This window comes from Pezoporus flaviventris, unplaced genomic scaffold (genome assembly GCF_033815535.1).
Source record: "Pezoporus flaviventris isolate CSIRO_AGI_PZ_B2104156 unplaced genomic scaffold, CSIRO_AGI_Pfla_v1 ptg000037l, whole genome shotgun sequence".
In the NCBI taxonomy this organism is placed as follows: Eukaryota; Metazoa; Chordata; class Aves; order Psittaciformes; family Psittacidae; genus Pezoporus; species Pezoporus flaviventris.
This window is the reverse complement of record NW_026892585.1, coordinates 21,197,049-21,222,374: the sequence shown is the minus strand read 5'-3', so window position 1 is coordinate 21,222,374 and position 25,326 is coordinate 21,197,049. Positions and strand designations below refer to the sequence as shown.

General features: G+C 38.3%; 1 protein-coding gene across 3 annotated transcripts in view; it reads right to left on the bottom strand.

Annotated features, from left to right (window-relative positions):
- RARB (retinoic acid receptor beta) overlaps positions 1-25,326 on the bottom strand; it is a 325,364-nt gene that overhangs the window by 272,372 nt on the left and 27,666 nt on the right. The window lies entirely within an intron of this gene.

Genomic DNA, 25,326 nt, shown 5'->3' with positions numbered 1-25,326 from the left:
AGGGTGCAGGCTGCAATTTCCTTTGCCTTTTTGCTTGTATGAATCAGGAGTTTACAGACTGCGTGTGTCTCTGGCTTTCCTGGCCAGCTCCAGGCATCACTGCATCACAGCGGCACCTGCTGGGGTGGGCCAGGCCTGGAGAGCACTGCTGCCAGTGCTTGTTTTCTTCCTGAAGGTCTTCGTAACATCTGCTGGTCTTAAAAGTTCGGAATTAGTATTGCTGAACCCTACCCTGGTATTTGCTAAAGAAATGCTGGACAGGGAACAGACTGAACTGAAAGACACATCTTGGAAACAGCCTGCAACCAGAGGAATCCAGGAGATACACCATACAGCGCTGAAAGGGAAAAGAAAATCTGACAAATAACTCATCTCCAAGGCCTCTCAGCATTTGATTCATTAGCTATCATTAAAAATTTATGGAAGTATATTAGAAGTAAAGCTCAGTTCAAGCAGACACATGTATTCTAGCAACAGAGTGACACATTGAGCCCTTTTCTTTTGATTACTGCCTTCAATCACATCATTTTTATTTTATGGGACGCAAAGCATCAAATTCAGCTTCAGAAATACAGTGTTCAAAATATAGTGGCCAATAAATGTTTCATCTTTTTCACAAACTAGACCTTAAAGAGCTTCAGTTATTTATTTTTTATAGCAGCAGCATAAGTAAGTGTATGACACAGTAAAGGATACTGATCTCTGAAGACCTCAGATTATCTTAAACTCTGGAAAAATCAATATCAAACCCTGTGTTTATGGTAGTTTTCATTATTTATTTTAGAAACTACGAAAGTGGACAGTGGAGGCTGACAGTTTTGTAGAAAAAGAGCCTAGCAAAGTTTTTATTAGATTTATAGGTCAAACACCACATTACATAAGAAATGGTTTATCCTTAACAGCCAAAATCACTGCAAAGCATTTACATTAAAAGTCAGCACACTGTTCCTACCCTGCATCTAATCACTTTAGTCCTTACACTAAGACCAACACTGAATACATGCAAGGAGTTTAAAGGCTCCCCCACAGGTACAGCTGCCTTCAAGGGGCACTACTAGCAATTTGCAGACTGAAGCCAGAGCAGAGGACATTGCTGCAATCTCCAGATGCTCCTGCATGCATTTCAGCATACAAGCAAATGAGCACCAGCCATGGTCACCTGTGTTGGCTGTTTTCAAGACTACTGGCTCTTGATTAATTTTTAAAAAGTGCAAGTTCATGACGTAAGAAGTAGGAGAAAAGGAAAGAAAGAGGAATAAAAGAAAAATTTAGAGAGCTTTATTCCTTGAAAACACTCGGAAGATCAAAATATGAAAGTTAAGGATTTTTATCTCTTTAAAAAAACATCCTTTGAATTATGGTTGCTGAGCTAACTGAAGAACCAAAGTTAGGTCTACAGTAAGTATAATTTTAAATCACATATGATCTTAACTGGGTTAATTAAGAACAAGAAATAAAGTCTTAAGTTAAGGAGCATACAAATTAAACTACAGAAATACTAGCTTAAAAGGCAAAAGACACCATTAAAGTAAAAGTAAAATACTATCATTGTATGTGCTTGACACACATTTTAGGACCAGTCTCTCAGCACTGTAATGATACTGGCACCATTTTCATGTATCTGAAATAACACATTTAAAAGACAATTCTGACTGTAAGCATCTCTCCCTTCCCCCTAATTCTTCATGCCAACATTGAAATGTTATAGAAAAACAGTGCTGCTACTATATAAAATGACTGTATACTCTTTATATGAAATACTGTGATCTATTCTTGTGACATGTACAAGGTATACATATGAAGAATTGGTACAGGCACTGGAAGAGTCCTACAGGATAGGGACTGGAACACTGATGGGAAAGCATTTAGCTGAAAGGTGAAGTATCTAACAGAAAGCATGTTTGAGGTTTGAGAAACAAGACAAGATACATTAGACACTCCTATTTATAACATATAATTAATTTGTGGAATGCACTGCTACCACACCACACTGACATCAAAAGCGCAGCAGGATTCAGATAAGTTTGATCTGGTAAGCTGAAAACAGGACACAGCTATATTCTTATGTTCCTATCAGACAATATGTTGTAACTAGAGTGACAATGGATGGGTACCCATGCTAGGGGAAAAACATATTCCATCATTCTACTTCTCAGTGCACTGAACTGAATTATGTTAGGTTAAGTGTTGTCACACTGCATAATCTCAGGCCATATCACATCTCCAAAGACACAACTCAGTATAACGTCTAGGACAGTGCACTCAAATTTGTTACAGATCTGAACTGAGGTGGGAGTGGAAGTTAAACAGCATCTATGACAGTAGTAAAAACTATGTTAGAATATTTCAATTTAAAATGCTGCCCAAATCCAGAAATAGAAATTGCTTAAAGATATAAAACACCTGCCTCTCCTCTTTCAGTCTCTTGTCACCCTATCTAACTTCATATAATTGCAGACTGTGTTTAATATCAAAGAAATTCAAGAGCATCTCTCATTAAAACAGTTCTGAGGGTAGGAGAAGGCCAAGGACCCCTTAGTTTCTTGGAAAAAATCATAATTAGTAACAGTATCATAACCAATCATAATTGGTAAACATTAAAAATTCACTGCATTGAATTAAAGCTTATCAATTTTTTGGTCTAGAAGATGTGACAAGAAGCAGCCACAAGAGTCAGGGATGAGAGTCTCAACATTTCCCCACTCCTTGGAAGCTTGGGGGTAGTTTCTCTAACTTGGCTCTTCCCACAAAAGAGAAGACACAGTCTGCCTCAGCTTTTCCTAAGATCCCCATCAGTTTTCATTAAATGTAAAACAGGTAGGAAAAGAGATGACCCATATGCCTACAGCCCATGTCACAGTCTTCAAATGTTCATCCCTCTTCACGAATGATTCTGTTCACTATTCTTACTCCTTCTTGTTATTTATAGCTACTAATATAATTTTGAATAATTTCATAAAGATTGCTTTGCAAAACGGTCACCTTTGCAGAGCCTACAATTTTATTTTAACAACAACTACGGGCAAAAATAAAAACAGGAGGAAGAAAAGATGGGGCAACAGAACATTGGGTAAAAGGCACAACTTGCAGCAACAAGATTACACACCATCTCCAAACTGATGGAGCTGAGTGTACACATTTCTGCAGCTCACTAAAGGTGGTTTGTGTTTTCTTTGGTTTTTCTAAAACTAATTTAATTGATTCCATACACAACACCAAAGGAATGATGCATAAATGAAAACAAGACAGTGAGTCAGCACAGAGCTATCATTGTTATTACTATGGATATAGTAACCTTGGACAAAAACAATACATTGCATTCAAAAGCCTGATGAAAGAACGCTTACTTATCATAGAATCATAGAATAGTTAGTGTCTCCTTATGGAAGGATATAATATGAAAACACCCCCAAAAGTCATGACTTTCAGCTATTAGTTCCTTGCCACAAACCATTTCATCGGTGCTGCAGGGAGATGATCAGATTCACTGCAGAACAAGCCTAGGGCTAAGCCTGCACACCCCCTGAGGCTGGTGGCTCAGTTGATCTGTTGTCCTACCCAGATCCCTTTACTGTCATATTCCACCACTTTCCAAAGATTCCCCAAAAATTACTGGGGAAGTATTTTAACTGGCTCTGACATTTGCTTGTAAGATTAGGGCACAGATTTGCCAAACTGACTACCTAAGGCAGGGCAGCTCTGTTATGCCAGGTACTCTCCAAATCCTACTCAGTACTCCTGAAACTTACTTACTTTGTAAAGGGTTAATTTTGAATTAGCCAGCCATGGCTGACAAAATTAAAACTACTCTCTTAGTCTGTGCATCCAAATTCTGTCAGGATGTATAGTATTCTACCAAAAAAACAAACCACCAAACCCCCCAAAATTCCATCCTCTGTCTGCCCATGTTACATGCTTAGATGAACCTTTTCATACCGAACTACTCAAAATCCTTAGGTAACCTTAGTGATTCCGAATGCATGTATTTCCAAACAGAAGCTGGACAGGGTGCAAGCAGAAGACACTTCAGCATGTGACCCTTGTCTTGAATACCCAACCCTGCAGGCTGCAGGCAGTGCAGCGGAGTGCAAACAGCATGGACATCCCAACCACTGTCCCCCAGGTTTCTGAAGGCAAAGAGCCCTGGTGACAGGCTGTCCCCAGCGTGATGGGTAAGCGGACACAGATGCATGTGAAGAGGAGAGCTGCATAAGCCACAGCCTGCCTTCTTCCCCACTTCCAGGTACCCTATTGCCTTTTGCCTGGGCAACCCTATCTTCCCAAAGGTACAAACACATTGTTTAATTATTTGCAGGTAGGTACTAACATGTCTGGGAGCTTGCAGAACTGAGACCTGGGTCTCTATTTTAGTGTTTGCTTCTCAAATTACAAACTTTAAACAGGAATTTGAGGACTTTGTGAAATAAAAGGTAATGTTTTTTGCAAGCCCATGCAGCCCCATAGCTCACAAGTCTCAGCAATGAGATTTCTAATTTGGCCTTTTGTATGTTTATACTCAGATTCCCCCAAAGCAACTGGAGGTTTGATGTTTGACAGCTCCACACACTTTGAGAATCCTCATATCATGATTCTATAATAATGGTTCCCTATTATTATACAATTCTGAGCAATTTATTGCAGAATTAGTGATGCTTACATGGCTCTTTCATTACTTTCTGAGACCAACAGGTCAATACTAGTTCATTCAGCAAGTGCCAAGAATTACTTTAAGGTGTAATTTAGCAGCCACCACTCTTGAGCAGCCACAACTCTTCCCATTCTCTGCCACAGCAGCACTCCCATTTTGAGCAGCCCCACACTGCCTTCGCTCCACAATGCTGCGAGTAGTGTGCAAACAACCAACAAAATGTTGCTGGCACCATCTGCTCATTGGAAACCTGCCAATCAGCTTCCGAAGCACAGAGAGAAGTTTGTGCTGGCATTCACTCCTTATCTGTCCTTTCTGGATGTACAGCTTTTGCTGCTGTCCTCAGTAGCCCTCCCAGTAGGCAGAACATTGATTCTTTTATGGGAAAAAAATCTGCAATCTATTAACAATTTCTATACTGCTCATAGAGATGACCTTATCTCCTCAGTTACAGCACATCTACATCACTAGGTCAAGAGGCAATGAGACAAAGTCATAGAAGAACATTTTGTCCTTTGCAGTTGTAACTAACCTGAACCTTCAGAAAACAAATAACAGGTATAAAGGGAATATTTTGCCAGTCACTGAAATACAGCTGGTTTTGAGAAGCACAGAGCAGATCTTAAGCACACAGCACCATGCATCAGTGCTTCAGAGATGAAGTAGAAGCCATGACATATAACTTTCGCAGCCGACAGTAAATGGGCAGTAAGCTTACAAGGATGATGTCTCCAAATTTGATCCACACACAAGAAATAACAAACTTCTGTATGAAAACAGTAGAAGTTCTTTTTGACCATGTTAAAACATCTCAATATTAAAGGAGAGGGGAGAGGAAGATAAAAGAAAGAAAAGTGGGGGAGCATGTCATAGGACTACAGGGAAAGAAAATCTTCCATAAATTCCATACTGAGATTGCTAACAGTTACCTGAAATGCAGCTTATTGATTTACCATAATCAATAATAACTGGGTTATGATATCATCAATGCACATTTCACCTCTTTTATACATACTTGTAATTAATGCACACAAAGCATCATTTTTTGTCCTGTTTTTCATAAGATAGCTCGGGTTTTTAACTACAGTTGGTATTGCCTTGCTAATGCTTCTGCAAGGCTCTATTTGCTGTAGCTTTTGGCTGCCTGTGTACAATGGCAGCAGGCACTGGCTTAGTACTGTGACATATCTATTTAATTAACCCAGCTGCTGTGTCTACAGTGTGAAGTACCTAACAGTGGTGCCACACTGGAAACGGGGACTCATAAAAACAAAAAAATTACAGTGCTACTTTGAAAATGAAACAAAAATGAAAATGTGCTTGAAAAAAATACAGATAAACACATTCCTCACATTCCTGTCTGACGTGTCAGTTATTATTAGATACCATACAATATCATAGAAGACTTTTAAAAGCAGTGCTTCATATTTTAAATACACCTCTTTCATCTTGAATAAAATCAGAATTCATCTGCATGTGACCAAAAATACACTATCTACTTAAAAAAATCCAACAGCAAACATTTCCTGGTAACAGTGTGCTTTTACCTATGTTTATACGATGCCCATTCTTAAAAGTGCTTCTGCGTATCTTGGCATGATATAAAGCAGGAAAATCCCTCAATGCAAGTGGATATTGCCTTTTCCTTGAAAGTTCATAATACCAAAATGAAACAAACAAATTAGTCTGTTTATCAATCTGTCATTTTGCAGCACTCTGAAGGCAAGGAGATAAAATAAAGGATTAAGTGAAACTGAAGATTACACACCCATCACACATGAACACTTTATTAAATACAAATTAGAAAGTATCCCCTGCTCATCATGAACTGGGACACAAAATGAGGCAGTTGAATCAGTAAAAAAGAACACAAAAAAAAACACAGTACCATACCCAGTTTCTTTGAGATGTGCTGTGTATACAGTCACAGCAGTTGGTAAATATGGGCAAATTAGTTAACTGCTATGGAAGAACAGCATTCACTAGAAATGCATCCATATTCAAGAAGCCCTCCTGACCGTGGGACAAATGGGACATGGCAGCTTCAATAACAGCCTCTGGGATTCTTCACCAACCTAGAGAACCTCTACTTGTAGGGCAGATGGAAAATCACACAGTTATGTCAAGTAAGCAATTGCCCACTCTTAGGTGGCTGTTGCACTCCTGCATTTTCCAGAGAGCTGAGGGGGCCATCAGTGGCTCCTGGACTGAGGGCATTGGTGTCAAGGTACTCAGTGCATGCGACCCAGGATTTCCTTCATACCACTGGTGACAAATGCAAAGAAGAGCCCTGTTTAATGATGTGCCTACCTTGTGGGCACAACTGTGCCATTAAAACCTATGTAATATAAATATATATTTAGTCTTGCCTTATATACACTGTCACACACATCTTCAGATAGACATACAGATATAAGGTAACTTGCCCGCAAACTCAGAGTGGAACCAAAATGGCAAATTTCTAACTAACACACAATCTTTTATAATCTGTCACAGTCAAGATCCAGGTGAAGAAATCCTATGCTAGTATTTTATTTTCAGCGTTGTCTAAACAATTAAAGTTTCTTGCAATACTTCACCTGTGGTACCTATCCAGAAGCCTGTAAATTAAGAGAGATGCACCTAAACCTTTTTCTGGTGTAAGATAGACCATGAACCTGGAAGCCAGTTAACTGCAAAGAAAATAATTTCTATTGAAGCCGATTTTCAAGACACTCAAGAGACTACATCCCCTGCAAGTAAGAGCAGAGGGAAAGATACAAACAGAAAAATTCTCTATTAGAGGACCATCATACAAGTGCAGACCTAGAAATGCACTGACCTTTCCTGCGACCCTTTTAGATGAGTGACTTTTGTAGTCTTTGGTTTTGTAAGGACAGCATTTCAGCACTTTTCCTAAATCCACAATATGCTTTGTAGCTCTTCCCTGAAACGAACCTATCTACACAAATACCAGTCTGAATTCACTACAACTCACCTTCAGTGGTACCTTTTTTATATGATGATGCTAAAAGGAAAGTTTTGATGTCTAACTCCACTTCTGCAGAACTAATATTACACAATACATCAGTCCACTAAATAATGCAATTCAGAATCTCCAAGAGAAGGCATTTAAAACCTTTATTTTAACCAAACTGCCTGCCTAGGGTTCTGTAAATAAGGGGCAAACTCTCATTCAACTATTCAGATTGGCACATCTGCTAACAACAGATCTCCCAACTGTTAAATGCCTGAGCTACACTTTCGGTTTGATCCAGTGGGAAAAATTCTTCTCATTAGGATCATGTTCAACAATAGCACTAACTGATTCCATTATTCTTACCAGTTTGTAGGAGAAATAGGGGAAACGTCAGCTCCTCAGAGCTTGCTCCTTTGTCTCCGGTGACTACTGTGTAGCATTCTTCACCCCTTGAGGACTTCCTTTTCTCGATGGCAAAAGTACTACTTTACCCAAGAGCCCAACCTAGCTGCAAATAATTACTCAGCATCAAGAAATTGGAATGCTTGATTTATTTAGTTAAAACTGGTAGAATAAAAGGAAAAAAATACTGCTGTAAATGCCAGGAAAGTTGAATGAAGAAAATAATAAAAAGTAAATAAATCAGAAAAGGAATAATGAACATTCTTGTATACATTCAGAAATCCCCAAGGACAACTAGCGTTGAACTGAATTACTCTAGCTTTCTTCTTAAGGTCTCCTTAACAGGGTGGCAATTGGTGGTTAGTTCAAGACAAGCAACAACACTGATGCAGAGTTAATTTCACCTTAATTTTAGGCTTTCATCCCACCCTTTTCTTGCCTAGGTATTTTAAACAGGTTTCTCTTCTGCTGAATGGCAAGGAGATATTAATTTCCTTTCTTGTTTGTTTTTTTTTTTTTAATATTTATCCTACTTAGTTGCAAACTTAACACTTGAGGCTCAACTCTAGAGCAAACTCATGTTACTCTTCACTACCTGACCCCAATCCCAGCCAAACCTGCGAGAGTATCCTTAATTTTTTTTACTGATGCAAGGTTCCATCAGTGCAGAGCCAGGCACTGTAGACCCTTATGCTTCCTTATCTACTGCATATTTCACCACACTGGCAGAATCAGTACCAAAATGAGGAACTACCAAAGGAATACCTTCCTGTATACTCTTTGCCATAATTTCTTAAGATAGCATATAAATAACCTAGCCTATCACAACAGTTGTTAAGTAGGTCATTGCATTTTGGAAGTGAGCAGTTTTGCAAAAAGTAACACCTTTGCATTTGTTAGGAAAAGACACCTTCCTTAGCCTGAGGGCAGCCAGACTGGCTCATCCTGTTATGGCTGTATTGTCATGCAATAACCTACCCCCATTTCACTAGGGTGCCATATATAAGGCCTCACATTCAGGGAAGCTATAAAACCATCAATGGCAGACAGTCTGGGTCCAGCTAAGGTCTAGTGAGAGTGATGTGAAAAACTAACAGCAGGAAACTTTACTGCTGTCATTTGCTATACGTGAGGTGAGCACTACATTCCCAATACAAGGGGCTGACGTCTACTGGGCACATGTGAGGAAGCTCAGGTGCAACCTTTCCAATTCAGAGGCCTCTCTTGGCGTTCACTTTTATCAGCTCCAGTGCAATATTTTCAAAACCTTCCCCTGGGTGATGTCCTTCAAGCCTTTTCTAGGTATCCAGTCTCAAATTTGATTTTCCTCCTTTTATTCTGCCGATTCTTCAAGGATCATTCCAGAAACCTCATTTCAAGTCTCTTTTAACGTAAGCAATTCATCCTCATACACGCGGAGCTGTTGATTCACCTTTTCTTTAATTTCATTTTGCCTGGCTTTCATTTGAGCTATCTCAATTTTAACCTCTGTAAAAGCTCCATCTACCTTGTTTACTGTTTCTTTGATTTGAAAGATTTCCTCCATTAAGTCCTTTAGCGACAACTCCATGGCTGTTTTTGGCTCCAGCTGTTTGTCAGGAGAGGTCAGCCACCGCCTAGGTCTTTTATTTGTCTGGAGCAACATTCAAATTGTTTTCAGAGCAATTGTTTTCTTCCCATTTCCTGCCATCGCTGCTTGAAAATAATAACAAATTACCTCATTCTAAAGAGGGCTTCATCTCTTTACTTCATTATCAAGGGCAGGGAGCAAGAATGTTTCAGAGGTGGGTCCCCTGCACAAATTTCCTTGAATCTTGTTGGGGGATTAACAGTGCAGTAACAGTTAAAAGTTATTTTCTACATGCATACCACATCCCGCAGGAAAGCAGTTGAGGCTGGTCAGGAAATTCACCTTCTGAAAAGGCAGGTAGGTCTTAGATCTTATGAACAAGAAAACCAGTAGCAAAAATACTCCACCAAAAACTTACACATAAAAACAAGCTGCCTTTTTTTTTTTTTTTTTTTTCAGCTCTAGTTAGTGGGATCAACTCCTCAGCCTTACAGGAAGCTTGGAGCAGCTCTGGAAATAGGTTTCCTGCCTTGATATGTAGTTGCCAGACTATCTTCTCTCTTCTAAACACATACAAAATGTGCTCAAAGGAAAACAGCCAACACACAAAACTGACAAAAGAGTAATCTTAGATAGGAAAAGGGTCTTTCTCCAACAAACCTTTATACTTTATTTCATGTGTCAGTCAGTTGATGAGGAAGATAGAGAGACTTTAGATGTGCAATTAGATGCGGGTTCTGTTTATTTGGTTTTTAAAAGCATCATTACTGTAAATCATATCCCAGCTTTACAAAGCCCAGCTGACAATTAGCATATTGTAGATTAATATTTTATATTTAAAAACTAGGTTTTGTTTGGTTTTTTTTATTACGAGCACACTGCCTCTTCACATGCACAGCAAGTATCACACCGAGATCTATGCACTGCCGTACACACACAGAAATACAGACCACTGAAGCCCATATCATTTAGCATGGGTTTCAACTAATTCAGCACTAGCTAACTACAAATTATTCCAAATAACTCCACAGCCAACCTACCCTTCCAGGTGAAACGTATCCCACCTTTACTGCACACTTTTCTTTAGATGAGATGATTCATTCTCTTTAGAGCCCCTTCCCTTCCATGACTGCTGAAAGCTGGACAATTAGCTTATATTTAATGCCTAATTTTTAGACATCTAATTTGAAGTGAAAATGAATCCCACACATCTACTTTTTTTTCCAAGCGGATTAATTTGTAGCATTAACTTTAAATTTCTGCCCTATGAAGGGATGAATCTGTATTTTTATTGGAAGTTATTTTTCTAACTCTACAAAATCTCTTCCACATCAAAAAACTGTTTCAGTACTACCTATAAATTACTTTTTCAATGATTTTATTGCTGCATTGTAAGTCACTTTCTTACACTACAAACCTGTGAATCTTACAAAACAGAAATCTAAAGTTGGATTTCTAACCTACTTAAAGACACCTACCTACACAGATTTAAAAATGTTTTAAAAAAGTGATTCACCAAGCTCCACAGAAGTACCTTGACAGACATTTTAGATTTCTGACCTTTGACTTACCGGAGGCAAATATTTGCAGAGTGAAGATGGGTTATCAGATTGTTTCATATATAAGCTCGGGCCAGTTTCTTTGTATGAATGCTGATGAAAACCCAGACTTGTCTTTTTCTGTCACAAATGAGCATTTTAAGAGTAAAACCTCCTACCAGAAAGAATATCTTGATGTAAAGTCTTAACATATACTCTTAATCAGAGGACTATAAATTCTTCCAGCAGTGATTATTAATCTCTACCTAGGAAGAGAGTGGGGGGAAAAAGAAGGAACATAAGTGTACATTAAAAAAAATAAAAATCACAGGTTTTATTTTATAGACTTGATCTCTGAATAAACAAGGAAACAAGGAGATTTTAATACTTTCTTCTTGCGTTATAACATAAACAAACAGATTTTATCTATCCTGGTGCAATTTGGTAAGACATAGGAAATAAGACAAGCCAGCTGGGTCTTGAGTCCCATTCTCACTGGGGCCCTTTTTCGTTGCCAGAACAGTGTAAAGCAGCCTCTGTGTAAAAGAAATGAAGCCCAGACGAACGTACAGCAGAGCACAGTGATTCTGTAGTCATAGTTATGAGGAGAAATCCAGAACAGGATGTTGGAAAAGCATACAAGCAGAATCTAAAGAAACGGAGGCCACATCTGGATAGAAGATTAAATGCAAGTATGCTATACATATACAGGACAGAAAAATAAAATTACTTGGACCTAAACTGAGACATATCACAGTGATGACATGAAGAATAAACAGCAGCAGTGTGAGCTACGTTTGCTTACCAAGCAAGGAATGAAACTTTATGAAAAATTATTTAAATGATCATAATGCTGGGATACAAAACCTGTACATTTGCAGACTGATATTTCTAATCTTTACTTACTGTCTGCAGTAGTGATTGTAGAAAATAAACCACTAAAAATTCCTAGCCAAGCAAAAAGCCTGATAATTTAACTTCCTTGCTTGGCTTCCAAAGACTAATGCAAAGTTTAGTAAGCTGCACAGTCAAATAAATCTTTTGACTACAGCTCTGTTTTTAGAAAACAGTAAATACTGTATTTTCTATATTATATACCAGAACTACAGTCACAACCCAAGAATGTAGATCTTTCACCCATTCATTACAGAAAATATTGCTTGAGGGAAACTGCTTTATGTGTTAGACACAGAAAGACAACCCAGTCAAATTGGACAATGTGGCAGATGGTAATGGATTTATGCATATTTATGTAGCATGTATTTACTTGTCGACTTTGTTATTCATCTTTTGCCCCTTCCAAAAGTAGATGGTAATTCATAACAACTGCGATGCTATGATGGCTGACACTCTCTTTGCAACCCCTTCCTCTGGACAGGCTAAAAAGCAGCATGTTTTGTGCAGCTATTTTAATTGTTTTACAGTTTTATTGCAAAACATCCTGCCTGTTTCACTTGCTTCCTGAGGCTATCATAACAATGTTAGCTGCTACTGCTTAAATCTGCCTCAGGTTATCTGTTTTTACAGTTACAATTAAAGTCAGTAAGTAGCTCACCAACAAGTTAACATTAATTTGTCTTTTAATTTATTTGGCCTTTTAAACTCAGTAACTCACTAAGGTAAGGGATGCCCAAGGTTCGGTCATTACACCTTTTTGCAATAATGTGCTTCCTGGTTCTTTTCCAACAAAACATTCAAGTGCTCAGTCGCGAGTGCTTTATTTATTCTAAATTACTTCAGGAAAGGCAAAATATATTCACGCTGCATTTAATATGCATATGTTTTACCTAACACTAATACATATACCACCAATTTAAAATTCTACCAACAGAGCAATCTGAGAACAGTTTCTAAAACCTTGATGTACTCAAAATGCTACACACTTACACATCCTCACATTACTAAGAATTGTTTACAGAAGACATCAAAACTGATGCCAAAGCAAAGACCATAAGGATCCAAATAATCAGAAGACAACAAACTGCTTCAGTTCTGGTACCATTTTCTAATGCAGACACAGCAATGTAAAAAGGATGTTTTCAAAAACTCCTGACACCCTTGGTTCTGATTTTAAAATGCAGCCCTATGCCTGTGTGCCATCTATAGCAACTGATACAGTAACACCTAGACAGACATTTCACTATTTAGGATAACATAAATACATTAATACATAAAGAAATTAAAAGCTATAAATAAATGCAGCTGTATATTGATTACCCATCAATCTAATGTATATTTAAATAAGCCTCCCAAGCTGCAGGGAGAATCACCAGAGAGGGTTTTATGACTACTTTGTCTAAGTCGCTTTTAAGGTAAGCCTAAACTAAGCTGGTGCAGCTTCCCCATGTTTTTGATACACATGCCTTTCGCCTATGGGCACCATGAGTCTATTTAAAACCCTGCTTAAAGGAGAGGGGGTACCACCCACCTCAGGACTACTCCATGTCAAATTTGATATGGGGGGATGGTGAGCAAAGACCCATCAAATGGTCATTTACTCTTAGAGCCATTCATGCCCAAGGAAGAAGCAGTAGAGAGGAGGGAGAAAGGGAGGAAAGCTTGGGGGGGGGAAAGCTGAAAAGGAGAAAAGATTAAATGAAAAGAGCTGCTATCATCTAGCAAAAAATAAATTCTCATAAAAATAAAGGAGAAAAGTATTAATTCACTCCCTCCTGGGTGATTAAAGCATTTGACTCCTTTTCTTACAAACCTCCCCCAGGATGACCAAAGCTTTTAACTGTTACTGCCATCTTCCTCCTAAGTTTCCAGGCCCCTTTGAGCTGCAAATGCTCTTCTTACTCAGCTGTGCTCCTGAGCATCTACAGCCTCCAGCCTTCACCTTTCCACAGCACAGCAATCAACAACTAACGAAAAGACAACTTAGCAGCCAAAAATATCAAAATGAAACAAAGCAGTTTATTTCTAAAGGGGGGGTGGGGGTGGTGTCAAAAAAGGAGATATTAAAATATATGGGATTTTCAACAAATTTAATTTTGTATTGACAAGAAAAATCAATTTTGTATCCATTTGGTTTAATTTTAGCATCTAATACTGCATACTATCATAGATACACAACACAACACAAAATAAACCCAAATAAAAAGAACCAACCCACACCAGTGAGATATCTTTCTGTTTCCCCTGTGCTGCCAGCAGAATGTTCAAGCTGCCGTGGGATTTAGTGCAGTGAGCTGTGGAAATAAGAAATCAGGCTGTGCCTCACCTTAGCACTGAGGCCACACAATATGAAGAAAAATGCTACAGCTGGAAGTGGTCGTTGGTCAATTACTCACCCTTTAAAATCCTATTATCTTCCAATTCTGCTGAGGGAAAAAAGGCACTGCTGAACACAGAAAGGCAGAACAAACACTATCTTTTCAACCAAATGTGTCCAAAAGAGGCTGTCTCTCCATATGCTGCCAGTCACCCAGCTGAAAGGCTTGGTTCTGACTGGGTGGCTCACAGCACCAGGCAAAGTTAATGATAGTTTAGGAAGAGAGGTATATGTAGCAATATTTGACTTCAGGCTGTTTAGCACATTGTGGCTATGAAATAAACAACAGAGATGAGTTCTAGATAAAGCAGATAAAAGGAATGCAAAACCTAGCCAAAAGAAAGACTAATGCCTGGCAGGTAAAATGCAAAACTATGTGTCAAGAAGAACATTTAGTAATGAAGCAGCAAGGCAGATTTAAAATATATTTCCAGCAGAGTGCAAAATCAGGGCTCTTGCCATCCCATAGACCTGCTTGAGTGCACCCACATTGGCATATACTTTCACACTGCTAAAGACATAAATTATAGTAGAGAAAGACTTATCAGATGCCATTCTGTGCCATGGCAGGATGAAAAGAATAAAGCTTTGCTCTGGCATACAATTAGATAGACTTTTTATAAGTTGACCATCAATACTATATCCTATAGTCTGAACTCCAAAGATCTTTGAAACATCCCTCCCTGTCCTCACATTTACACCTCAACAACAAAAGCATTATAATATAATTAAAATGGGGCCACTGCAGGACTGCAATTCCCTGCTCTAAGGAGATGAGACTGCACCGGGTATAACCTGAAGGCACAAAGAGGAGGCTACGAGATTCTGCACAGCTCCCCAGAGCCCACTGGTCATCAGGACCAAATGAGAAAGAAAACCACTGCAGAAAGGTGTGCGGTTAAAGCTCCTCTTCTCTGTCAGTAACAGCGCGAGGGATTATTTTCCAGGGACAGAAGCCCTCTGCTGGTCAGGACTTTTTATAAGATGATTTACGGCGACTAAATGCACACAGGCTTTAATTTATCACTGCTTTTCCTACATCAAAGTAGAGCCATGAATGAGAAATGCACAAACACACTTCCCATTCCTTATGAGGAAGAACTGGCTAACCAGATTACAGCAATCTAGTATTTTTCATTCTTATTAAGTGGCAAACTTCTGGCTTGCTTTTTCAAAATATGACATCCACCCCATAGCTAAACAAACAACCACTTTTAACGAGCGGCCATGACTTAAACAGCCCTGACCTCACATGCACACTTGACACCACTGTTCACACAAGAATGACAAGACCTACTCAAATAAACCATGTTACCAAGTACTTAACACTATAATTTGTTTTAATATTTAAATGTATTATGTTTTTCAAAATTTTTAATATTTAATATTGTTGTTAGACGTTTGGATTGTATTTAGGTTTCCAAAATTATGTTTAAGGCTAAAACAATGCATGACCTCATCTTCCTATGAAACTAGAGTATCAGTCTTGAAAGCAAAATCAAACCTATTTGGCTTTGACAAAACCAAATCTATTTTTGGCTATGGGCTTGGTAGCTGTGGCATTGAAATTGGTTTATTGTATTTTTGGTACCTATTCATATGTGAATTTATTTTCTTGCAAGACATATATAAGTAACTTTCTTTTTAGAGCTATCCCTCATGTTCAACAGAAAGAATTAATTCTTGATTTCTGCAAGAAATCAAAGGCTTTTTCCAGCCAAAAAGGAGCCCCTATATACACAGCCAGTCTTTGGATACACAGATTTTATGCACACAAATATATAAACACACACATGATTCCTTGTCTCCACACTACAGCTATTATTATTTATTTATTGTTACTACCAAGATGCCAGGGGACTTTAGTCAAGAATCACTTTACAGTCTAGTTCTTCACTCATGCACCAACAGTGAAGGTTGATTTTCACTGCAAATTCAGCACTTAGGATGCAGCAAACCTCTGGGGAAAAAAAAAAAAAAATTATAGTCTTCACACACCTTAGCCCAGTCTCTCTTAATCCACAGTTTCACAGCCCAGCGTGTTTCTACTCAGAATCTTTAAATCCATCCAGAATAAAGAAATCAATGAAAATATATGAATAAAAGACATCCAATGCACAGTCTTACATTTGTGAGTTCTGCTGTGGGGTGGAAGCAGTTTATTTCTAAATCTATATCAACAACCAAACAGTAAACCAATGCAATATATCAAGTCTACCAAGAAAATCTTGCTATTAGAATCTCCCTAAAAATTATTTTAAAACCCAGTATGGCAGGATCCTTAAAAATTAATCCAATGCCATTATAAATTAATTGCACATTAATCTCTTGTCAAGAAAGGGGTGACCAGCATGGCAGAGCACACCACTTCTGTACCTGTGTAACCCTATGCAGCTGGTTAATACTAGGTAAGTCACTGCTTGACTGTCAGAGTATATTTTGTGTGTCAGTCTAGAAAGACATTCGCCTACTACCAGTAAGCAAGACTGAATGTTTATTCATCAAGCTCAAAACTCCAGGCTTACAGGTATCAAAATTTGCCCACGCATCTGAGTTCAGCTAGCAGCTGAAGCCTTTTCCATGGAAGTAATACATGAATGTAAATACAATGGGGTTCACCTAAAGGAGATGCAATAATCTGTTCTGAAGATCTGAATAAGCTACAATGAGACTCTCAGTCTTTTTAACAAATTATTACAGCAGCAACAAATAGCCTCATTCACATGCAATGAATTAAAGTTCATAATGTGAATCTGATATTTTCTGATTTCTTTTCATCTAACTTTACAACCTGAGGTGACACTGGCCTCCTGATGATGTATTTCCTGAGTGATTTTGTAATATTTTTTTAAAATTATAAAACAGAATTCCTATTAAATTGTGTCACACTGATACCACTTGGGTCAACAGGAGAAATGACTCTTCAGGCTCAGCACGCAGCCTCCTGTTACATGATCGCAGGGAGTAAACAACATGTTGTTGTCCTCCAGACCACAACCAGACCTCCTCTGGACTTGCTTCAACAGCTCCATGTCCTTCTTATGTTGAAGACACCAGAACTGCACACAATACTCCAAGTGAGGTCTCATGAGAGCAGAGTAGAGGAGCAGGATCACCTCTTTTGATCTGCTTCTTTGCTCACACTTCTTTTGTTGCAGCCCAGCATACAGTGGCTTTCTGGGCTGTGAGTGCACACTTACAACAACATGTTCATACTTAAAAGTCTTGTAACATAGTTCATCATTTGATAACTCTGACAAAGTATTTACTGGATGTATTACAAATGTCTTGTACTGTACTTGTACTGGCTTAAAAAAGCAAAGCACCATCTCAAAGTTCTACGAAAACCCACAGATAAAATTTATACTTAATATTGAAAATTTAAGATGACTGATGTTTCTACATTAAACTCACTACTGTGAGAACAAAAATATAGGTTTTGAAGCTTGGAGAAGACTGAATGGTGGTAAGCCAAGCTCCTGGCTAGACAGTTGCAAAAGGTGGGAGTTATTTTTAATAAACTGGCACAAGTCTTAGTCCTAAATCTACTATGAAGCAAGTGTATAGCATTTAACCTATACTCCAGCAAAAGCAAGCTTCCCAGGAAACTGAGAGCAGCATAGCAAACATGCAGTATTAAGACAACCCTAGGACTGGTTCTTCAGCAAAACCTGCTCCTCATGCAGTTGCATTAACTTCAAGAAGACCTTTTTAGCAGTGAGATGTTCCACCAAGTCAGTATGAGTGGCATGATCTGACCCTGCAAAGCACAGACTACCCAAAGCCCCATGATGTTAAAGAACACATGACATATTAACAGTATTATACTGTTACTATATTAACATTTAACTATGTTTAAGCAGTAGATGTCAAACAGCATGCATTAGCCTCAGGCGCTGGGGAAGCTGGAGGAAGGCGTGATTTGTGGTGACCCTGTAGAGCTGCAGTGAGAGCATTAAACCACAGGGACGAGGATCAACCTCAATAAGCTTCAGAATAGGCATTTGGGTAAGGCAGGGGAAAACTGACACACATACATGAACAGATACAGAAAGAAATGAAGGATTTCATTCAACAGAATGAACCACATGGAATTTTGCCTTTGAAAAGACCAAAGACAAAAGGAGGAATGATACACAGATCCAATCTGAAACAAATCAATGTAATTGAACAAATAACTCTTTATAATGTAGAACACATGGTGCCTGAATAACACAATAAAATATAAATATTGATTAACAGAAAGGGAATCTTACTAAAAATAAAGTCACAACAAGCATCATAAAATAATAAGTGCAATCAACAGTGTAAGACAACATCTCCAATTGCAATAATTACTTCAACTATAATTAGGGAAGCACGTTGCCAATACTGGCGCAGACGGGTCAGACAGGGTGCCTTGCTCTTCCTTGCTGCAAAACACAGCCTGGCCTCATCCAACATCCTGCACACTAGCACCGATGCCATCCATGTCAGCACCTCTCAAACACAAACCTACGGTTCAGGTTACAATTGCTCCTATTTAAAGGCTCATTTATATTGCCAAGAAGTATAAAGAGTCTTTATAATAAATAGGAATCAAAGTCACAAATATTTATAAAACTAGCTGGACTTAACTGTGCTGGAGCAACACAGCTTTCCTATCAACGCAGCAAAGTCATTAAGGAGTGTGATTTTTTGACTGCTTTATGCAATGTGAGAGTATGTTGAAATCCATAGTACTGCAGCCAGAGTAATTGGAGGGAAAGTCACACGGATTGAAAAAAAAGGAAACTAAGTGCAATTTCAAAATTAACAAACGAGACCTCAGAAATTTTGCTCCCATCTCAAATGCAGCACTGGGAAATTGTGGTTTTATTTGTAGCAAAGCTAATGATAAACAAACATATGAATACTGCTTATATTTTATAGTATCTGATTTTGAGCCACTATTTAGCAACATGCTGCACTGTATTTATCCCTCTGGAGTCTGGCTCCTGTCCCAACAAAATTCAGTTTAGGTCAGGTAGCAAAGGTTGATGCTTATACATACTAATGTTTCAAAACCTGACATTCATTCAGCAAATGATGAAATGGTTTTAAAAAAGTGAAGTATGAATGGTGTGTGGCAACCCAATTACAGGGCTATCATGCATCAGGTTTCTCTAGACATACTCTATTTTCCCATGCAGATATTTCATGCAGGTAAAAAAAGGAGGAGTAATTTGCTGAGGCTCCAGTGATGCTTTTAATCAGCAAAAAATGGAAAGATGGTAATGAAGTAACTAAATGCATGTGAGCGTATCTCCTTGGTAACCTAAGCAAATGTACATAAAATAGTCAACATAAAGATAAGACACCTCTCAGCTACAGTGCTCAGTCCTCTTGTGGTCTCATTCTAGCAAAGTTTTGCTTTCAGAATAGGTGACAGGAAAAGAGTGAGGGAAAAGAAGTGAAGACAAGCAGGCGAGTGTTAGCAGTATGTTTGGGTGCCTGATTTGACAGTTTGCAACTCATTTTGTTCTGTATTCTGACAATTCTTCCTTCTTTCCTTTCTTCTTTCCTTCAGTCTTCTTTAAGACTATGTGAATTATTTCCCCCTCCTTCCTTCTCAATTTCTTTGCCCGACTATCTATCAATATCGTTTACTTCTCCACTTAAGATTTTTCTCCTTTTCCCTCCCTTGTGAATCTTTCTGAGTTAGTATTATTTATTTCTTTTTAAGTCACATCTTCATTTCCTTTCTGCTCTCTATTCCCACCCCTCAAAAAAAAAACAACTCCCCCCAAAAAAAAACAACCAAACAACAAAACCCTAAGCAGAACACAGTTAATAAATGGCTGTATTAAAACTAGTATTTCCCTTGTGGAAGAAGCAGTTTGGGGGTCACCGACAGTCCTGCTGGAGACAGGATGGCAGTATTACAGCATAGCTAACTAAGTACCTTTTCCTTCAAATTCCATATGGACTCTGTTTGCACCATGCTTAAGTAAGACTCATCACAGCAGTTATCTTCTGGACTATGAACAATATTGAAGTGTAGCACATAATATTTATATAAAAGCCCTTTACAAATTGATCCTGAGAGCGGGAACAGAAATTTCACTGTCTACACAAACTATCTTTAAGTGCAGTTAAGAAATCATTTCACAGGCTCAAAGTATATAATAAAATGAAGGTAATAAGCATGACTGAGACACAGAGGGAACAAATTATCTTATGGCAATATACTCTACAATTGTGACTGGATAAAACTGTTAATCTGCAGCTGAGCAGAAAATGTAAAATCTGAAGGGATTTCTTCATTTAAAATGAAACAATCCTCTATCCTTTGATAAAACAGTGAGAACTTAAAAGTATTACACAAATTACAGAAGACAGCGCAACAAGACACAAGTCCAATAGAAAAAAAAAGAAAAAAGTTACTCATCATCTTCAGATTTAAAAAGCTGCTTTAGTTAATGAGAAAATACAAGCTAACAGAGCAGCCCAGATCATGAAGCTCGGTTCCTCCTCTGCTCTCACAAACTGTTCTGCTGATGCACAACTACAAAGCTTTTTTCCTGTGGCTCCCTCCTGCTTCACTGGTACTAACCATCTAAGCTGTTACACTGAATTAATGTATCACAAAAAAAAAGATTTCCTATGAAACAGCTACTCAAACGCTACTTAGAAACCATGGGTGCTTTTCCATTTGAAACTAAGTGATACTCATCTTCCACAAAGCATCTACCTACACCGAGGAATCTTTCAGCACAATTATTACTAATTGCTTCTTGTGATTCCGTTTTCCAAACGTGTTCTGACAAGAAAAAAATACACACAGTGGTGTAGGTCAGATCTTAGAAGTGAAAGCCAAAAGTACAATTCTAATTAAGAAACACTTCAACACATGAGATTACAAATACCTTTCTGTGCTTGTTTAAGTAGACAAGCAACATAAAACAAATTAGTGTGTTTTGAAGAAGGTGTCTGCACACTAGAGAAGAATACAGTATATCCATGTTTCCTGCAAAGAAGTTACAGCTACAGCCACTGAAACTGCAAATTCACCCATTTAAAGTCCCACAGAAAATCCCCCACAGTAACACCCCTCTAAAAGCAGAATGAATTTTCTGGGTTTCCCCCAGACTACATCGACCTGCTACTTGCAGATGTGGACGCTGCAGTTCACAGGCAAAGCACAAACGTCAAATTGGGCTGCTGCAGACTTCAGGCACTGACTTCAGTGGAAGACAGCCACATCTTGCTGCAGGGAAAACAGGCCAAGCAATTAAATATGCATCAGCACTAAAGCTAAACATACAAAAATAGCTTAGAGACACAATTCTGGCTTACCAGCACTGCATACATAGCCCACACGCATATTTCATTTTTAACTATGAAGACAAAACTTTTGTGCAATATACTTTCTGTGACACTCTCTTTACCATTGTATATGCCACTGAGACTTGGAACAATAGAGAATAATATGACAGCACCAGCAGAAACTAGGCTTTTCTTTTCTCTTTTTACTAAAAACTTGTTCAAGATAATTGACTTTACAGATACTGCATGTCCCATTAAAATTAATGGGAAGTATCTTTTAAATTATCATCCTTGGTCCTTAAGTCTTCAGTTTATAGCTCCGATCTTCCAACTAGTTCGTTTTTTTTTCCTTTACCTTTTTCTTTCTTAGTTAATTCTTAACAATGTAATTCATAAAGATATAAATTCATAATAAAATATCTGTGAGCTACTCCACCTCAGAGCAACATCTACAGAGCAAAAACACTTGCTACAGACACACATTTAACATTGACTTTGAACAGCAAGAGGAGGCTATCAGCATCCAGCATTTCATGTGATTTAATACATATTGAATCTCTGGCACACCCATAGGTGCAAAAAGGAAATTCTTTTCCTTGCACTATGACAGCTTAAAATAGTCTGACAAACTCTTCAAAGTGTCAGCAGCTTCTTAGAGAGATAAAGACAATGGATAGCACTCCCAAGCCACTAACATCTGCTCAAAACCTGCAGTTCCTCTTTTCTTCTTTCAACACTTACCCAAGCTAGCAGACTCTTGCATAACTCTTTAAAGCACTGAACGTTTAAGCATGTCACAATTGTATGATGTCTCGTTTATATAATTAGTACTAACATATGGCCCACAATCAGTGTGGGAAATCTAAAATATTCTTTGGGAAGCTATCAAACCCACAGGGATATATTTTTCAGTAACCAAAAAGAATTAAATACACAAATCCTGCTTGAAATAGGCATAGTAAGGAAATTGAAATTAGCTTAAAAGGTGTGCTTGCTCACTGTATCAAATGCAGGATTATTTTGCTCTGTACCTGTCAGTGCCAGTACAAATCAGTATATACAGTGATATGCAGAGAAGCCCCGCAGCCACCACTTGGGCTGGATTTTAGCAGTGCTGTGGAAAACCATACAGTAGATAAAAACAAGACCCACTGTGAAAATGCCAACAATAGTTAACACACTGGTCTGAATATGGATTCATGGCAGATTGTATTAATCAATATTCTTTTCATAACTTCAGCTGTCCTCCGGACAGGGACGTCTTTTAACATCTCCAGCAAATAACAACTGTGCTAGCAGAGACCACTTTCATGCAAGCTCATCCCAGTTCTTTGTTCAGAGAAAAAAGCCCAGCATTCCTGAAAATTTCTGGGCTAGGTTTTCATTCTTCTCCATTGCTTTCCAACTAGGAAAGCTGTATCTGATTTAAGCATGGCATCACTGTGTCCACTAGCAGTAAACACCCCCTTCCCACCACAGGGAATGACAAATTCCAGAGGACAGGAGTATTAAACAAGGAGAGAATCAGAGCCAGAATCCATGTATTAGCAACAGGTTCTCTGACTCCCCTGAGATAAGCCTTCAGGATCGACAGTTGTGCCTCTTACTTATTAATGAATTGCTAATTGTTCTGTAGTACAGATCTATATGAAACACTATCAGAAATGTACAGAAGATAGTCCAGTAACAACAGTGAACGGAACATCAGGAGACCTTCCACAGTATCCAAGTGTTTGTGATTTCCCTGGGAAGTCTGACAGGCTTTCCCACAGATCAAAGTAACTAGAACAGAATGGCATGTGTGTAGCAGCAAAAATTCTTCGTAAAATTAACAGGCTCTATGTACATCTAATAATTTTGCTTTTCAGTACAGCACTACTTAGTGAGGAAAAGAAAAATTTGAAGCCATTGATGATCCCACATTATGGAAATAATATGCTCCAAAATGATTTTAGTGTTTATGAGGTTTCACAATAACCACTGAAATATGTCCAGTAGAAACTGTTTCTTAAAGCAACTCCAGCAATATAAAAGCCCATTAATTTGTCTGAATTAAATCTCACAGCCCTTGATTAAGAATCTGCCAAGCAAGACAAACTAAACAAGGAGAGTTGGCATTTGACCTCTTATGAGTGAGCTGTGACAAGTTACTAACGATCTCAGTCATTAGTCTCAGTCTGATCTCAGAAAACAGCAGTGTGTTGTAAAAGGTATAAAGACATGAAGAAATCTGGAGATAAGGACCAAATTCTAAGTTGGGATAAACAGGTAAAATCGTTTTCAGTCAATGACACTGCTCAGATCAGCTCTAAGCCAGTCCCTCCAAATGTTCTGCACCTTTTATTGTTAGGTGGATTCATCCCTCACACCACTGTAGCCTATAACATGCTCCAAATGTCTGAGCAGCTGTATGTCAACATAAAATGTATTCTAAATCAGAGTGAGCCCCAAATGTGCAAGATATGCCTACAGTATGGAAGAAAAACTTAACCACTGTAATCCAGGTATGCAAAAAACCCCACTTGGACTGAGCTGGAAGCTGCAGACAGACAAGTTTGCAACTCATCACCAGCGAGTTTTGTAACAGCCATTTCCAGTGATGGGGGAGGAAAGTGCATGGGGCCTTCCTTATTCTTTTAACCATATTCAAGTTACTAATTTTATTCAAATCCTCCTTGCAGCTTGGAAGCTGTTGAAAGCTCTGTCTGATCTGTCTCTCACAAGTTTCAAAGGTGGAAGAGAAATGTGTTAAAATGATGTCTTAACTTGTCCAGATAACTCATTTTTTTTCTAAAATGACTATAACCATTTTATCTAAGTGCTATACAACAACCAAAGGTGGAAGTTGGTTTGCCATGACAAGAAATTAAACAGGCCTAAGGTATTTATATTCACACTTAATTACGGAATAAATGAGAGCCATTGTGTGATAAGGTGATACAATCTGATACAATACTCTCAACCTTGGTTAGTTCTTTCTGCTTCCTCAGTCCCTTACTTCCCTGTTTCAGTTCTTCACTTTCAGCTCTTAGGTTGCATGGCAATAGGTAGTATTATTAAGAGGAACAGTACAAGAGGAGCCAAACATACAAGGAATCCTATTTTTGAAACCTATTTTAATTCTATCAGGCATTCTTCCTGGTACCCATGCAGCAAAGATTGCCTCTGCTTGAAGACGAGACTTAATGGACAATTGGGAAGGGATGGTGAACCAAGGTCACAGAATTGAGTATTATGTAAGAGCACAATATGCAGTGACACAAATGACATTTTTGCAGGGAACAGCAGTATTAGCCTCAGAGCAGATGAGTGATGTGCATCCTTCCCGCTGTTAAACTGTTCTTTAATAGAGATAAAGCATAAGAAAGGATGGAAAGACTTTTAAATACAAAGGAGATTGCAACCTAAAACCTTAAGGCAAATTTTTACTTGTATTAATGTTACTTTATAACACTGCAGTAAAAGAAAGTGATTCTTATGACCTTTACACTGTCAAGGCATCAAAAGTAGAACAAAGCACCTTTAATATAAATGGGACAATCCGAGCTAGCAAGATTCAAATCTATGGAAAATAGTAAATGTATATAATTACATATATAATATCATATTACCTATTACTGAATCATACAATGTGTTATAGATATTTTA